This window comes from Ascaphus truei, chromosome 1 (genome assembly GCF_040206685.1).
Source record: "Ascaphus truei isolate aAscTru1 chromosome 1, aAscTru1.hap1, whole genome shotgun sequence".
NCBI lineage: Eukaryota > Metazoa > Chordata > Amphibia > Anura > Ascaphidae > Ascaphus > Ascaphus truei.
In genome coordinates this window covers 65,531,004-65,548,458 of record NC_134483.1, presented here as the reverse complement: position 1 = coordinate 65,548,458, position 17,455 = coordinate 65,531,004, and positions in this window count along the sequence as shown.

Here is a 17,455-nt window from a genome sequence, read left to right as displayed (position 1 = left end):
AAAATAGCACCGCAATTCCTCCACAATAGTCCTTCTTAAATTTTCAGGAAGCGCCCTTTTTTCGCGATTTCCTTCGTAGTTCACGTTGGAGACCCACCCGCAGTACACCAAGTAGGACACGTGGTGCTTAAAAATTAACATGGCATACTTCTGGGGTAATCCAGCACTCATCACCCTATACTGCTTCCTGAGTGCCGGTGGCAGGTCGCGCAGGATGATGTCGGGCACCGTATCGATGCAAGCATATGTAGGTTGGGTTCTGGGAGTGGGTGTTCTTCTGGGAGCGGGTGTGCTTGAGGCAGCGGGCGAGGGTAGGTTGTCTGGGAGGAAGCTTTCCTCCTGTCTTGGTCGCCGTGTTGTCTCCTGGCGTGGTCTTGACGTGGTTGTCATGTTATCCTCCTCCACAACGGCATACATGTACACAAATTCTTCTGGTGGAGGGGGTTCGCTTGGTTTGGAAGGTGGTCGAAGGTCCCATTCATCACATCCATGCCACCCTCCTGCTCCGGCTTCGGGGATACAGGGGCATGAACACCGAGCAAATTATGTATCCCCGCTATGTCAGTCTCTATCTTCTCCATCCGTCGATCCATCTTCTCCATCCGTTGATCCATCTACTGCATCTGTTGATCCATATTTAGCATGGTCTCTAAAAGCAGATCTATCTCTACCAGCACAGTAGAGTTCCTGGGGATATCCACACAACCCATTCAGCATGCGGTCTAATGAGCTGGTTCTTGTGCATGGCGTGCTGTGGACATCTGGGTGGATGGGTGCAACGGAGGATGAGATGGGGGTTCCATGGAGAGAAGCGGTAGTGTCGTCGAAGAGGGATGGAGAAAGCGACCTGAGGATTTCTGGGCGAGAAGCGGCAGAGTCGTCTAAGCGTAATGGAGAAAGTTACCCGTGGATTTCAGGGGCACCAGCGGCAGCGGCGTCGAAGAGCAGTGGTGAAGATGGGCTATGGGTTTCCGGGAGAGCGGCGGCAGCGTCGTGGATGAGTAGTCAAGAAGATGGGCTGTAGATTTCCGGGAGAGCGGCGGCAGAGTCGTCGAAGCATAAACGAGGAAGTGGCCTGTGGTTCGATGGGTTGGCTGCCATTTGTTTTGCGTTGAGTGTACATCACCGAATTTCTTCTTGACATAATAAGGCTTATGTGTATTAAAACCCTTAGCCTTTGGGGTCAGCAGAAGGTTTTCTTTATTAGCCTTAGCCTGTCGCTTTGGCCTTGGCTTGGAAACGGTTGCCGCCTTTCGCTTTTTCTGTGTGATAGGCACGGCAGAGGCGAGTGGCTTCTTGCATCCGTAGAATCGGGGTTGATCCATGGAAACAGATGGCACAATGCAGTATCTGGACAAGGGCAAGTTCAGATACAGATCATCGAGTGGGAGGCTATGCAAAGTGTATAATCTTTTATGCATGGCAACGAGGTACAGGTGTTAAAAGTGGGCGTACTCTATTGTGAGTCATTAACGTATAAATACACCATCATTTTGTGGATTCACTGCACATTGAATACACATGGACTAAACATCGAATATACATTCTTGTGCTTGTATTTCTTTCTACTCGCAGCAATTTCTGTTAAAAAGTTTTCAAAGGATCTCAGCATGAGAATTAAGGAGATGTACATGAGCGGACACCGAATTGCAGATGTCCAACGCTGGTTAGCTGCTTCTGGCCTCGTTGTGCCATCAACCACCGTGTGCTATCATGCACACGGAAAAAACAAACAACAAACGAGGACACCAATGGTAACTAACGCGTAAGTATATTTATATAACTATATAATACAGTATATCTATTGTTTATATTGCTGCATATTAATTGAACTATATATTGTGTAGATCTATCTCATTAGTCATGCGCAGTAATCATCAGCTTGCTACCTTCCCAAAGAGGATTACAGAGAGGTGACTCAAAGCCAACAATAGGAAAATTAGGCACGCGAGCGCAGAGAGGTGATGCTCGGCTAGGGACGGATGATTAAAAACACAATGGCAAGCTTTAGAAACGGAATGGTTCTGGAGAGGTGTCTGTTGATAAGAGGTTCAAATCCTTGAGCGAGCCTTGTGTGTGTGCGTGGGGGAGGGAGGTACAGGGTACAGCTGCATGAAGGATTAGCTGTACTGCAGTTCAAAGAAATGGCATATTTTCAAAAGGCAGGTTATCATAATAATTTGATCCCTACACCCACAAATACATAAAAAGTACACAAATCAACTATGTGCAGTCAAACGCACAGTGTCGCAGTCAAAAGCTACAGCACAGATTGAATATCGTAATATCAAGATGGTTTAGGCAGGCTTGTGGAGAAAATAAAAATAAAAAATGAGGAGAGAATTTTTTTTTTTTTTTTTTGGTCACTCACTCTTGAACTTCGCAAGCAAGCAGTGGTGAACTTACAGACACATGCACAGTAATCATCAGCTATCAAGCAGGAATGTGATTGAAACCAGAAAGACACACATTCAAAGGAATGGTGTGAGAGAGGTATACTGTACTGTAGATAAGATAAGAAGTTGAAATAATGCAGTGCAGTAAATTATCCTGTGTATGTGCGGGGGCGAGCAAGGGGAGAGCGCTGTATATGCCGAAATGTGATACTGTTACAGCACACGCCTATGCGTTTCAACAATTTTCAAATGAGACATACTATACAGCACTGCACATGCATGTATAAATATGCAAATTTACAATTACTGTGCGCGCACACGCAGACTGTGTACTGACATAGGTTGAACTGCTAAAGTATTAGACTTTGAAGACAACAGCTCGCGAACGCTCCCCTGAGTTTTTAGACGGTATTGCAGTATTGCAGACAGCACTAATAAAATGCTAATATTGCGAATGCTAAAATACCGCAATAAACTCCGGACAAAAAAAAAATACTGCATCTGTCCGCGGTTATCAGAGTTGCGCCGATACGGCCGCATTAGGATAAAGGTGGCCATAGCTATATATAAATATATATATATATATATATATATATACAGTGCTCGACAAACCCGGTCTCCAGCTCGCCAGCTGCGATCAGATATTGGCTCGTGGCCAGTAACCTTTCCCCTGCTCTGCGAAAAAAAAAAATCCCCTGTTCGAAAAAAAAAAAAAAATAATTGAAAAAAAAAAAAATCGTAGCTGATTGGCTGTGACGCGGGATGGAGTTGCCAGGACTTCAAACCGCCTTTTCTATACGGGTAAGTAATGGGAGTGGGGTGTGTGAGTGCGTGCGTGCGCATCTGCTGCTCCTCCTCTCACTCATATCCTCCTGTATAATTGTGTCAGCTCCTCTAATTGACAATTTACGGATCTTGTCATGTAGGAGTTTGGACAGATGCTTCAGGTGGGGGGAATTTAATACACTTTAAAAATTTATATCCTGTATACACTGATACATCCCCCCCCCTTCCGATGTTCCCGCTGCCCGCGCGGGTCGGAACATACTGCAAAAGCCGGGGTGTTTCCCTCCCCCCCTCCGGTGCTCCCGCAGCCCGTGCGGGTCACATACTATAGTAGCCAGGGTGTTTCTCTCCCCCCCTCCTTCCGGTGTTCCCGCTGCCCGCGCGGGTCGGAACGTACTGAGGTAGCTGGGGTGTTACTCTCCCCCCTCCCTCCTTCTGGGTTTCCCGCTGCCCGCGTGGGTCAGAATATACTGAGGTAGCCGGGGGTGTTTCTCTCCTCCCCTCCTCTCCGGTGATCCCGCTGCCCGCGCGGGTCACATACGGAGGTAGCCAGGGTGTTTCTCTCCCCCCCTCCCTCCTTCCGGTGTTCCCGCTGCCTGCACTCGTCGGAACATACTGAGGTAGCTGGGGTGTTTCTCTCCCCTCGGTGCTCCCGCTGCTCGCGCGGGACGGGAGGAAGTAGTGTGGTGTTTCTCCCCCCCCTCTCTCCCCTCCGGCGCACGTCCCTTCCCATGTGTGTGTGTATGGGTATAGAGAGAGAGATTGAGTGTGTGTGTGTGTGTGTGAGAGAGAGAGATTGTGTGTGTGTGTGTGTGTGTGTGTGTGAACGTGTGTGTGCAGGACACCAGAGGTAACCACCCAGTCAGTCACCCCCACCAAGTCAGTCACCCCCCCACCCAGTCAGTCCCCCCCCACCCAGTCAGTCCCCCCCACCCAGTCAGTCCCCCACCACCCAGTCAGTCCCCCACCACCCAGTCAGTCCCCCCCCACCCAGTCAGTCACCCCCCCCCCACCCAGTCAAAGTCAGTCATCCCACCCCCCCAGTCAGTTACCCCCCCAGGTCAGTCAGTTGCCTCCCCCCTCCATCAGTCAGTTACCCCCCCATCTCTCCCCCACTCTCTCCCCCCTCTCTTTCTCTCCCGCCCTCTCTGTCTCTCCCGCCCTCTCTGTCTCTCCCCCCACCTCTCTGTCTCTCCTCCCACCTCTCTGTCTCTCCCCTCTCTGTCTCTCCCCTCTCTGTCTCTCCCCTCTCTGTCTCTCCCCTCTCTGTCTCTCCCCTCTCTGTCTCTCTGTCTCTCCCCTCTCTGTCTCCCTGTCTCTCCCCTCTCTGTCTCTCCCCTCTCTGTCTCTCCCCTCTCTGTCTCTCTCCCCTCTCTGTCTCTCTCCCCTCTCTGTCTCTCTCCCCTCTCTGTCTCTCTCCCCTCTCTGTCTCTCTCCCCTCTCTGTCTCTCTCCCCTCTCTGTCTCTATCTCTCCGTCTCTGTCTCTCCCCTCTCGGTCTCTGTCTCTCCCCTCTCTGTCTCTGTCTCTCCCCTCTCTGTCTCTCTCTCCCCTCTCTGTCTCTCTCTCTCTCACTCTCTGCCTCACACTCTTGATCTGGATATCTTATTTACCCTGTATATCTTAACTGCCCTATACTACACCGAAATAACCTATACTGCTTTCTTCCAGATCTGACTCAAGCTTCACATGGGAGACATCGGAATCCCCCCTAACCCAGAAGACAGGTAAGGAACGCCTCCCCTCCAATGTATAACATTGCGGAAATGAGGGTACCTGGACATTGAGGGACTGCGGATCAGGTAAGTTCCCAGGCGGGATTGCTGCTTTAAATATTGTGAAGCGGGGGCATCCAGACACTGGTTAAGGGGTGCAGGAAACTAGTTATTCACATCTGGCTTTTTTTTCTAGATCCGACATTTACACACACATACACACACACACACACGTAACAAGGACTAATTGTAGTATAATGTAATACAATAAATAAACTTATGTCAAAAACGAATGTTCTTACTAGGAATTTATTCAATTTATGTATTTTTTTTTAAGCGGGGTTGGGACTAGGGGTGGGGTTGGGGGCGGGACTAGGGGCGGAACTAGGTGGCGAGTAGATTTTTTGGTTCGGCGAGTAGATTTTTGGGTGATTTGTCAAGCACTGTATATATATATATACACACACAAGAGAAGGAGTGGCTCAGTGAGTAACTACCCCGATTGGCACTGAGTTTGAAGCAGGGGAACCTTGTTAAATTCCCGGTGTCGGCTCCTTGTGAACTTGGGCCAGTCACTTTATCTCCCTGTGCCTCAGGCACCAATAAAATAGATTGTAAGCTCCACGGGGCAGGGGCATGTGCCTGCAAAATGTCTCTGTAAAGCGCTATATAAAACTAATAGCGCTATACAAAACATACTATTATTATTAATATATATATATATATATACACACACAATAAAAAATATATACCTAAATATATATACTGTATATTTCATTTACTGTCTTTTTAATCATGTATATGTGTATTGCTTTGGCACTGCTTTTTCTATTTGCATTGCATCCATTAGTAGGTTGTTTGTGTTGCCCATTAGTAATCACACCCTCCAGATTTTCTGGACTTACTATATGCTACATTAACCTGATGGGCACAAGAACCCTGACAAAGTCACACTGCATGTGACGGAACAGGTTTGGACCTGGAAGTTGGCATATTACATCATCATGCCTCTGTTAGCAGCTGTGTTTCGATACACTATCACCACCACCACTGGTTAATGAACTATCTGTTTGGATACATTACAAACTTTTGTATCACTTTTTCCCAGATGGCTTGGGACAGTGTATACCTGCCATTTGAGTCGCAAAACCCAGATCATCGAGCAGGAGGCCAGCCCTCCATACAGTATGGGATTATAGAAGTTTGCCACAGATGATCACCACTGTCATGAGAAATGTCACCTGTCAAACATGCATGATCTTGCTACACTTGTGAGTATGCTCATTTGTATAACTTATATATGATATTAAATGTCAACACAAATTTATGCTATGTGGCACATGCCTCTTTTTTCTTAAATATACATACATACATACTGTGACAGAAACCAGGGAATGGTAATATATTTGATATATAGGGCTCCCAGGATACTGGACAGCTTCTATCCTGTTTAGGCTGGAAAGTGCAGCCACAGAATGGATGTCCTCCATCTCACAGATTTGTAGGTGCTGGAACAGAGGGATGAGGGATCCAGACCAAAATTTGTCTGCTGCCTGTGACGGTGAAGGGGTTCCCAGGCCAGTAAATAAAGGTATTATGCCCGGCTGGGTGCCCCTGAGCCATATTGGGGAATTGTTATTGTCAGCTCTGTCAGCTGTTCAACCCAGTAATGGCAGTAACACTGTGTTTTTAATAAAAATGTCTGTGTGCGTCCCACTAGGTATAAGGTGGCGAGAATAATGTGATTTCTACTATGAAAGGTATTTCAATAGCAGTGTTTTCCTGTAACTGCGCAAAGGAAAAATGGTTTTAAAACCCAGTAGCCCACAGCACAGCGCATAGCGTTTGGCTAACTTCTGCTAGGAAGGTCCTAGAGCGCTGAGATTTGCTGTGAGCGTTGGGAGAGTAAAATCATGAAAAAGGTTATAACGCAATTTTTATAAAGTTTCATAAAAATTCATGAATTAAAGTCCCCCTATATTAATGGTTCCAACAATATAGGCATACTGCACCGACACACTTTATTCGAGCAAATACCCAGTATGTACCTGGCAGATACCTGGAATGCGCCGCTCCTCACCTCTGACAAGCCCCGTTGCGTTTGCCTTCCCAGCCTGGGTTCATGCCTGGCTGACGGGCGGCTGATCTGTTAAATGATAATGATTAGGATTTAATAGGCTGCAATGCTTCGCGTGTCTACCAGATGGCATAAATTCATGAATTGTAATGCAGTATATATATATATACTGTGCAGTATTGCAGCCAGCGGGAATAAAATGCTTCAATCCCTGCCTGGAAAATACCTCAATGCACTCGGGCAGAAAACAGTCATAAACCTCAATATACCTGGGTATACCCGAATTCGTGGGACTAGCCGAGCTCGAATAAAGTGTGTCGCCAGTGTAAGGGGATTTTCCTTCAGAGGACCGGAACAGAGGGAAACACTCAAGTTGTAATTGCGGTACTTTAGAAATTTTTGTCAGGAAATTCCTGAGAGGTGAGCAATGCATATGTAGCTAGGACTTCTAAGCCAAAATATGTTTGTTTCCCCAATTTCTGGAAAGCCCATAGTTGAAATCATTAGCCGACTAAAAGTGTGAAGTGGGAAGGGGTAATTCAAGTATCACCCATCTTAGCAAATGGCCCAGATGTCCGGCCAGCTAAGATTAAATGTCCCCAGGAAAGGGGGCTTGGTCTGGAATGCAAAGCGGCAAAGGTGCAAGTTTGCACATGCCCTTAGCAAACCATGAAGCCCTCTGCTAGGTTTTACCAAGTACGGGCAAGCCTGGGATAGGTAGGGATATTATTCCCATGAACGAGATTGGCTGCAGAGGTTACAGAAAGGGGCCGATCAGGAGTCAGATTAATCTAAGATGGATTTTTAAACTTTGCAACATCGTAACCAAAGTCAAGTTTGTAAGAACTAAGGAATCCAAAACCAATTATACGGTGGTAGAACGAAGTAAGCAGCTGTGTAGGACAAACAGGGGTTGCGAGAGGCGACCCTATCCAAAGACTGTTTTCGACTTAATTCCTGCTCCTGGAAAATTGTGCCTAAAGACTCTATTTCTAAAGAATTTGTTTTGGAAATAGAAGATTTCGTTTTGCCCCATCCCAGTAAGTGTATTTCAAGTATTTTTTTTGCAAATAATCATGTGTACAGTATGTTCATTCTGTAAATAAATTTTGGTGTTAAAAGCATTGGTCTCCACATCATTTCCTACAGGAGACCCACTTCACATCACAAGACCCCACAAATTTATTAAAAGGCTATCCTAATCAGACAAGGCACCCCATTCAATCATGTCAAAACAACAACGGACCCAGAGGGTAGATTCCTAGTGGTATATGGCTCCCTAGCGGGCTTGGCAATTGCTCTGATCAATGTGTACACCCCTAACGAGAACCAAACAGAATTCTTACAAACTGTTCTCGAGGGTGTTGACTCGGGATATTTGTCATCGATGATAGTGGGAAGGGACCTAAACATGGTCTTAAACCCCACCGAGGACAGATGGACCGCAATTGGTCCTCCCCGTACAACCCACTCCCAGATCAAAGGGAAAAAGTTTAGGGGAATCTTGAGTGAGTTCTCACTGGTAGATGTTTGGAGATCCCAGCATCAGGGTCAGAGAGACTACACCTTTTACTCAGCACCTCACCAGACCTACTCTCGAATAGACCACTTCCTGACCGCCAAAAATGTGATGGCGACGGCCATTAACTCAGACATTGGCCCAATTACTTGGTCCGACCACGCCCCGATCTCCCTGACCCTATCCCCTTCGAAAAAACAACAAACTACTCTTGGAGACTAAATTATTCATTACTAAACCATCCTGAGATAGAAAGGGAGATTAGATCCTCACTTAAGGACTATTTCTTTTTCAACACAGGCTCAGTTTCCTCCCCAGCAATCCTATGGGAAGCCCATAAGGCAACCATTAGAGGGAAATTTATTTCCATCGCGTCCCACAGGAAAAAAGTCCACTAAAAACTAATCAAGGAGCTCACGGATAACATCAAAACAATGGAACAAGCCCACAAAGCTAACCCCTCAAAAAAAATATACAAAACATTGCTAACAGCCAGAACAAAACTTAGACAAATCCAGCTGGAGGATGTTGAGAAGGCCCTCAAATGGACCAACCAACAATATTATGACAAGGGTAACAAGGCTGACAGACTTTTGGCCAGTAAACTAAGAGGGGTACAAAAAAGATCCCAAATAACGGCGATCAAGAGTAGGTCTGGTGAGATACAATATAGTGACAGCAAAATTGCAGCAGAATTTACAAAATACTATACTGAACTCTATAACCTGAGATCTAAAAACGGCCGACCTCAACCTATAGCAACTGAACTAATAATGCAATACTTAGACAAATGTAAACTTCCCGTGTTAACGGAGGAAGAAAACGCAGTCCTCAATGCTGAGATTTCAAAAGAGGAACTGGAAGAGGCGGTCAAATCACTAAAAATTACTAAGTCTCCTGGCCCTGACGGTTTCACCAATGTCTATTATAAGAGATTCTTGCCCACACTATCCACGCATCTATTAAAAACATTCAATCATTTTATGGAAGGGAACCAAATCCCCCATCAATGTCCCTTGCCAACCTAGCTATTATACATAAGGAAGGCAGAGACCTGATGCAATGTGGAAGCTATCGTCCAATCTCCCTCCTCAACAGTGACCTTAAATTATATAGTAAAATACTTGAAAATAGATTAAACCCCATCTTACCGAGATTAATCAATATTGACCAAGTAGGATTTGTCGTGGGAAGGCAAGCCTCAGACAACACTCGGAAGATAATCAACATTATTGATCATGTCCACCTCACAGGAACCAAAGCACTACTTCTGAGCCTAGATGCAGAGAAGGCGTTCGATAGAATAGATTGGCTATTCCTGGTCCACACTATGCGCAAATTTGGCTTCAAAGACGCATATCTAGAGGGGGTCCGTAGACTATACCAAAACCCGTCAGCAACGATAAAATTGCCAGGGGGCAGTAACCAGAGATTCGAGATCACGAATGGAACTTGGCAGGGATGCCCCCTGTCCCCCCTCCTCTTTGCACTAACCATAGAACCCCTGGCATCAGCAATACGAACTAATATAGACATCCATGGAATAAAAATTGGAAACAGGCAGCATAAAATATCCCTATTCGCAGATGATGTCATCTTAACTCTCTCCAAGCCCCAAACCTCCCTACCCAACCTTCAAATAGAACTCCGGGATTTTGGAAGAATCTCAGGGTACAAAATTAATAATGATAAGTCGGAAGCCCTGAATCTAAGCCTGCCAGAGCCAGAGGTGAAACTCCTCAAACTAAACTTTAATTACCGTTGGAGCTCCTCCTGTATCAAATATTTGGAAGTTAAGATATCGAGGACCTACCAATCCCTATACCAACATAATTATCCGGCCCTGTTTCGAAAAATCAAACAAGATCTAGATAAATGGGGAGGATATCAGATATCATGGATCGGGAGAATGATCTCGGTTAAAATGAATATACTCCCTAGATTACTATACTACTTTCAGACTCTCCCGGTCCACATCCCTGGCTCGGAACTGAAAAACATCCAAAAATTAATCTTCCAATTTATTTGGCAGGGTAAAAAACCCACAGTCGCCAGAACAGTTCTTTTGGCCTCAAGGGGGAGAGGAGGACTTGGAGTCCCAGACATCACAAGATATTACCAGGCCGCCCAATTGCGACATGTAGTAGTCTGGAACGCTAACCCAAATCAATACTGCTGGCTAGATATAGAAACGCACTATGCCGGGACGCCTTCGCTGCCGGCTTGCCTTTGGTCCCTGAGCAGGGAGGACATGCAGAATAACAAATTCAAATTAGGCCCGATGAGACACACATGGTAGACTTGGACGAAATGCAAATTTAAGTTTAAGCTCACAGTACCTCATTCTCAACTTACACCAATTTATAAAAATCCAAAATTCCCTCCTGGATGTGAGCCCAGACAATTTGATCAATTTAAAAAAAAAAACATCAAGGTAGTTGCCGACCTCCTGAGCTTTGGGCAGTTCCTGAGTTTCCAAAGTCTACAAACCAAATATGAAATAGTAGGGTTGAACGTCTTCAAATACGTACAAATGCGGCACTTTATTCAAACATTATCCCCAACGTTGGAATTTCCCCCTCTCACTGGTTTTGAGCGGCTCTGTAGAGAAACAGGCCACCAGAAAGGTCTCATAACGCAAATTTGTGCAGAACTAGAGAGGGCAATAGAAGCCCCTACCCACGAATACATGCTGCATTGGGCAGCAGAATTGAATATAGTTATAGACCGAGAGGATTGGGAAAGTATTTGGGAAATAGCCTCAGGAACTTCCATATGTACCACAATCAAAGAAAACATATATAAAATACTTTTTCGCTGGTATCTAACCCCAGTTAGAATAAATCAAATCTACCCCCTGGCTTCCGATCTATGTTGGAGAGGCTGCGGTCAAAAGGGGGACATGGCCCATATCTGGTGGACATGTCCGGAAATTCAGAAATACTGGGAAACTATACAAAAATTAATAAAAGAGGTCACAGACCTCACAATACCCATTGACCCGCTGACCTACCTGTTGGCCAGGCCCCTAGAAACATTGGACCGACCAACAGGCAAATTAGTCTCCTTCATTCTCACAGCGGCTAGGTGTGCGGTGGCAGCCGCCTGGAAGAAGGTGTCTCCCCCTCTAAACAAACAGTAAAAAAAAAGGGTGCAAGAGGTGATGGAAATGGAGAGACTGTCAGCCTTTTTGAAAAGGTCCACTGCCTCTTTCTTTAAGACATGGGACTCATGGTTGACCCAAATGGCACCCCAGTGCTGAAATACCTCATAACCATAGAAAAGGAATCAAGATAGAACAAGGGCCCTAGTCATGGATGCTGAGGAGAAGGGGAGCAATGCCCCCCCCCCTCCCACTCCCTCCCTCCACCCTCTCTACCCCCTCTTTCCCTTGTCTGTTTCTACACTCACACCACCCCTGCAGACCTCGGAGGGTCAGGGGGACGTTGAGGCTTTTCCCCAATACCAACTAAAATGTGAAAAACTCGTATTAGGCCAAAATATTTTATGTACCTGTAATTTTGTGAAATGTTCTAATGCCTAATAAAAAAATTTGAAACAAAAAAAAAGCATTTGTCTCCCGTGACACTGCCTGATTTCTGTCACTTGTCCTGCTAAACAGGTATTTTAAGCTTGTTTTCTGGTTCCTCTACCCTCGAGCCTGGAGGCAGGAAGTCTACCAGCAAGCAGAAAGAGGAGAACCCTTCCCCCTAAAATGGTAGATCATTTTTGTACTACCTTTGCCACATCCTCATAGGGTTGCCAATACTGCAGCCTGTGCTAACATTGAAACTGCCCATCCATCAAGTTTGCCGTGCATCCTAAACTTTCTGAAATCTGTTTCCCCTTTGTCTTTTTCAATGAGTACTTAAGTGATGCACCTCCCCTTAATAGAATTGTGACATACCAGGGGATGAAGTCAAGAGTATTATTGTTTGACACAAGTTTATTTTGTCAAGATACAGCGTGTTTTAATATCTGTGAAGTGTTTTAGATGGCTGTCAATAAAGCACCATTTTGTTTTATAAAAGTTCCTGGCGCCCATCTTTTCACTATATTTCCATTCAGTCCCAGCCTGCACCTATCCAACACCCTGCAAATGCCTGAGGGACTGAGCACTGCCATTGTACATATGGTAACTAATCTGATGAGACCTCCTTTAGAACTGGGTAAGGAGGTTTACATCTACAATTAGAGACCTGTTTGTGTGCACTATGTACATTCACACACTATAACCTACAGATGTAGCAGGCGTAATTTCCGCAGCTATTGCTTTAGCTATGCCCCTTCTTACATCATCTCCTCACCTTTTCAACAAGCAGCGAATACTTGAATGGCAGTTGTGTGTCCGCCATTGCTACGCACCAGCGGGAGCAATAATGACTGTTCCATATATGTGTTACATAATGTATTTTGGTCATTTTCATTTGGATTACTATTGTGTTTGTGTGGGGAGGGGAGACAGCTCCAGTGTCTGTTAGCAATTAATCATCATTGAATACAGAAAAATAGAAAGAAAAAAATAATAATGGCAAGCTTCATTACTGTACATTACCATTCTACACAGCCTCACATCTTCCATTCCAACTCCTCTCAGGTCTGCTCTGCCCTTTGTTTTCCCTAAATCTCCCCCCAAAACACCAGATAGTGGTAGTTGTAAAACAAATATTTAGTGAGGTTACATTAACAGGTTAAATTTCATTCATAAGTTGATGTACCGGTAAATGGAAACACTATATTGTTAACTATTATAACTATTACAGGATTAGAACTGATTATCACATTTGACGCAACACTGCCCATCCTTGTATATGGCCCCATACTAATTGAAACATTGTGAAAATCACGTTACTGGCCCCCTACAATGTATCTGTCTGTAACATTCCATATCAGAGTATAACAGCTGGGAATATAGAAAAAATGCTTGTTGTAAAGTGGAGTCAAGGAACAATGTCTGGAATGGTGAAAGGCATGGAGTCAAGGAACAATGTGTGTGGAGAAGATGGCTGGTGAAGCTTCTGTGACTCCCAACCATAATACAAAGAAACAAACTAGAAACTGTGATGCTGAAGGAAATCCAAGGCAAGATGAAGTGAAGAGTGCAGAAGAAGGCAAGCCAAAGACAAAGAGGGGTGACGTTCAACCTAACACTTTGTCAATCAACCCCACCCTTAATGTCCTGGGCATGTCAACTTCAAAGATGAGACTGGGGAATGTGGGAAGCAGAACTCATCATGGTAAATTATAATCTGTATTTGCCTGTGCACTCTGTACTTATCTACATATAAAAACAAAATTGTGCGTGTGCTGATCACCCGCATTTTAAGTGAAACTTCTTTGTCTTTTGTCCCTGTTTTGTCACAGAAATTGTATTTGTAATGGTGATGTTTTTAATTAATAATCAAAAAACAATATCAGTGCTAAAACGCAAAGTGTGACTTGGAACACGTGAGTTTTAGTTCCAGCACCTTGAACGCAGGAGGACTACAGTACAAACAAGCGATTCTTCACGAGTATTCACGGGGTCTTCAGCAGCTATTCCTTTGGTCTGTGCATTCACATTTTTTGTGTCAGTTGCATTATTTGCTTTTGCTGCAGTTCTCATTTCACTACCAGTGATAGCTAGCATTTGAACCCTTATTAGGTGGTCTCACTTTATGCTGTAATACTCCCTTTCTCTGTAGTGGATAGGGTTTTCATAGACCTCTATAGTGGATGTTGGAAGACCTTGGACTGTTCTTTGGACTGTTGGTTGAACCCCCCCCTCCCTTTATGTAGGACTATCCTTGGTATCTGGAATGATTGCTGGAAGATCCTGGACTGTCTCTTGACTGCACCCCCTGCGAGGATACATTTACTCCATTTGCTCATTGCAGTGGTGCTTTTTTCTGCAGGGAAATCTGTGCAGGAAATAGGAAAATACCACTAGACATTTTGTGTCTTTTGGGAATGGGCCTGAAGAAGGGTTTTTTACCCCGAAACGTTGCCGCCCCCCTTCCCCTGTACTTTTTACTTTCTGTTTTCTCACCCCATCCCTTCTTTTTTTCCCATTGTTTTTTTCCCCCGGTTTTCTTTTGATGTGTTGTGGTTTTGTTGTTTTTACTTACATATCTTTTGGAATTGTGTTTTGTGCTCATTAAAAATGTTGGCATACTCCCCCTGTTTTGACCGTATGTGTGCTGGGAACAATAGATTTTTTTTGGTTTACTATTTGGGAGGACATAGGATCCTCTCGGTTCCACGTTGCACCACTTCTATTCACTCCAATATAGGCTCTTTGTGTGCTGTCTATTTATATTTTTTGTGTGTTTTAGCTATTTGCACTTCTATATTTATAGTAGCTGAATTCCGTGTGTGTATGTCAGTCAGGGGGAGAGGGAGGGAGAGAGGGGGGATCAGTGGGTGCAGTAGAGTGGGAGAGGGGGATCAGTGGGTGCAGTAGAGAGGAGATCAGTGGGTGCAGTAGAGAGGAGAGGGGTTCAGTGGGTGCAGTAGAGGGGGAGAGGGGATCAGTGAGGGCAGTAGAGGGGAAGAGGCTTTTTTGGCAATTTGTTTCTTAAAAAAAAAAATCGCCAGATGAGCCGCGGTAGGCCACATCGGCAAGTTTTCACATTCGTGCAATTCCAGTAGCCTCAAGTAGGTTATCAGGGCTAATTGAGGCTCTAGAATGGTGATTTCCTCTCAAAATCCTCCGACCAGGAAAAGTGAAGATGATGAGAACCTGCCAATAAGGCGTCGAGAGAGGACTTTTCCTGCATCGGATTGATGCCGGGGATCTCTGGAGCTGATACCCATTAATATCAGCACCCGAGGCCCCAAGCATGAGTCCCATGCAATAAAAATGCATTTACAGGCAACTTCATTACCTTAGCGGCTAACCGCTAAGGCAATGAAGGGGTTAACTATCGGTGCCAAGTTTATTGTGGGTAGCGGGGGTGGGTGAAGGTGGTATTTGGCCCTTTGTGGGTTGTGACCCTTAAAGTGATTTCACATCCCTTTGAACTAATGTGACCTATTATATGGTACAGCAACCGATGGGATTGTCTTTAATCCATTGGCTGTAATACCATGTGATATAGCCATGTGGTTTGAAGGATGTGATGTACCTCCCTTAGAGCATAGGCCACATCCTTAAAAAAAAAGTGGCGGGCACATGATGCAGCGTCCAATCGGATTGGAGCTGTACCACCCGACTGTAAAATGTGATGTCACAGGCCATATGTAAGGCCTGTACGTCTCATTTTACCTCAAGAAGCCAACGAGACAACATCCTGTTGTGGATTTACCATATGGCTTTGGATTGAAAGAAGATAGAAGATTAAAGAAACAATAAAAAAAACTACAGATGAAGATAGAAGACGGTGATGGAAGATAAAAAAAGATTTTTTTTTACCTGATGCTGGTCTTTAAGGTGGATGGTGTTGGATTGTGGGTGATGATGTCGTGGTACAAGAGCTTACAGATACGCCTGGATTTGGAGGGTAAAGACTTCTAAAGGTAAGTAAAATATTGAATGTATGAAATTGTTTTTTTTAGGTTTTTTTTATTGTATTTATGTATTTGCTTGCCCATTGACTGATAATGTATTAATCTGGGCCACTTTAGGGTACAGATAAGCACAGTGACAGCCAATGCATTTTTTGGTAAATGCTTGTTTTCTAGTGATCATTATTTTTTGATTTCTGTTTATTGTTTGGATTAGATTGTTTTGAATTTGGATGGTTTGTTTTTAGTACATTTTAGGATTGGTTAATCTTTTAAATTATTTTGTTTTGTTGGCTTCTGGTTTAAATGTATTAATTGTTTTGTTGGCTAGTGTTTAAAATTAATTCATTGTTTTGTTGGTTAGTGCTTTTATTTCTTGAATTGATTGGTTGGCTGGTGCTTTTATTTATTTGATTGGTTGGCTAGTGCTTTTATTTGATTGTTAGCTAGTGCTTTTATTTCTTGAATTGGGGTGTTTAGGTGCTTGTGTATATCTTTAATTATTGTGTATTTTTGGCCTTCATGCTTTTTTTAGGGTGACCATTGACTGCTATAGTGGCTTATCATGCCCATATTATATAGGTATGATGTACCACTAGGCCAATCAATGGGTAGAGGGTGGGGTATAGTGTCCCCGGGGTGGGTGGTTAGGCCTCCTGGGTAGGTAGCGGGGGAGGGTGGGTTAACCCCTTAATTACTATAGCGGTTATTAACCGCTAAGGTGATTAAGGGGTTAGGGGCCATTAGATTGTATTTTTTCGTGTACTCTTTCTGGCATCGGAGGCATGGACCTGGAGTATGCAGACGAGGACACCCTTCATGATGGCAGGGGTAAGTTGAACGTTTTATTTACTTTATTGATGCTGGTTGGCTAATGTTGTATTTTATAATGGGCAAATGCACTATTATCCATATCTGGATAATAGTAATTTTGCCCATTACTGTACTGTATGTGTTTGTTGGCGGTAGAGGAGGTGGGATGTAGGTTTATTGTGTTTGTTTGTTTCTTGGGGGTAGAGGAATTGGGTGAAGGGGGTAGTAGCCCCAAGGATGGATGTTTAGGTCTTCCGGGGAAGGGGGGGTAGCAGGACTGGTTAACCCCTTCATTACCATTGCGGTTCCCACCGCTATGGTAGTGAAGGGGTTAACTCCTCCCAGAACCTTTCAGGCAGGCCTAATCACCCACCCTGGGGCTACAACCCCCTTCATCCACCCCCTCTGCCCAAGAAACTGGCTTCTGTGGTTTAACCCTTTCATTGCCTTAGGACCCCCTGCTTCCAGATATACCTGCTCCGACCTTGAACACATACTTCAATCTGAATTTTGATAATTGAAAATTGGATTTCCCAAAACAAACTGTTTATAAACACTGACAAGACTGTAACAATGGTATTTGGGACCAAGTCTAAATTTTTAAAGCTTACAATGACTGAGCTCCAGATCAGAACCAACGCTAATACCATCCTAACTCCTGTTAC